General features: G+C 46.3%; 1 pseudogene across 1 annotated transcript in view; it reads right to left on the minus strand.

Moving 5' to 3' along the window:
- The window catches only part of LOC311223754 (voltage-gated delayed rectifier potassium channel KCNH5-like), a 301,501-nt pseudogene that overhangs the window by 148,630 nt on the left and 151,578 nt on the right, over positions 1–1,293 (minus strand). The gene's annotated exons all lie outside the window — the stretch shown is intronic.

Below are 1,293 nucleotides of genomic sequence, written 5' to 3' on the forward strand. Positions count from 1 at the left end.
GTTGCGAAGGCGATTCATCTGGAGCTAATACGCTTTTTATGAAGCTCTGACTGCGGCCTCAGATTGCGGCCGACGAGAAGATGGGAGAGTCTCTCTCTGCGAGCTCTATGGATCCTCCTAACCAGGTGGAGATCATATAGATGGAGCTCTCTCTCCAAACTAGTAGCTCGACAACAAGCAGGCAGTCGATCAATCTCTCTCTCTCTCTCTCTCTCTCCTCTCTCTCTCTCTCTTCTCTCTCTCTCTCTCTCATCCCTCTCTCTCTCTCTCTCTCTCTGCTATCTCTCTCCCTCTCTCTCTCTCTCATTCTCTCTCATCTCTCTCTCTCTCTCTCTCTCACTCTCCTCTCTCTCTCTCTTCTCTAATATTCTCTCCCCTCTCTCTCCTCTCTCCCTCTCTCTCTCCTCTCTCTCTCTCTCTCTCTCTCTCTCTCTCTCTCTCATCTCTCTCTCTCTCTCTCTCTCTCTCTCTCTCTCCTCTCTCTCTCTCTCTCCCCTCTCTCTCTCTCTGATTAACACATTGTATGTAATCTGGTGGCACCTTACAATAAATACCATGACAGCGTGCACGCCACCCTCGGTGGGGGAGAGATGGATAGATCGGTCGTCGCTAAGGCTTGGACCCCAAGATTATTATGATTCCTGTTTATAATAAACTATTTAATAAAGCCTGTTTAATCTCATTCTCAGAGTCTAGTATTAGCATCAGTGGTGAAAGATATGATATGATTTTCATTACGATGGCAAAGTGGTCACATTTCATAGGTTGACAGTTGTGTGCCCCGTGAGGCTCAAGGCCAACATTATTTTAGAGATAAAAACTAAACTACGTACTACAGACAGAACGTACACAGAGACAGCCGTTGCCTAGGTAACGAGACGGGTAGATAACAAATTACAGAAAGGCAGTGGTAGATCGCTTATTACAGTGCAGTTGTTTCTCGCTACTGGAACAGACACACAGAGGGGGGTGGGGGGGGGAGCAAACCACGAGGAGAGCACAGACCGCACAACCAAAAGAGATAGAACTTATTAACCTCTTAAGCCTCTTAAGGAGATGGAGGCTGATGATGATCGACGACCAGGCTGGAACGACCCAAAATCTTACAGTAGTCTGAAGGCAAACTACTTAAAACCTGTTTAATCTCATTCTCAGAGTATTAGCATCAGCAGTCTGAAGGCAAACAATCTCAAATCTGTGCAGTGGAAGCATTTCCATTTCATGACATTTTAAAACCCAGCTGGGTCGTGTCTTGGACGTACAGAGACAAACTCGAGACAACAAACCACCTAG

The sequence above is a fragment of the Notolepis coatsorum genome (genome assembly GCF_963971535.1).
Source record: "Notolepis coatsorum genome assembly, chromosome: 2".
In the NCBI taxonomy this organism is placed as follows: Eukaryota; Metazoa; Chordata; class Actinopteri; order Aulopiformes; family Paralepididae; genus Notolepis; species Notolepis coatsorum.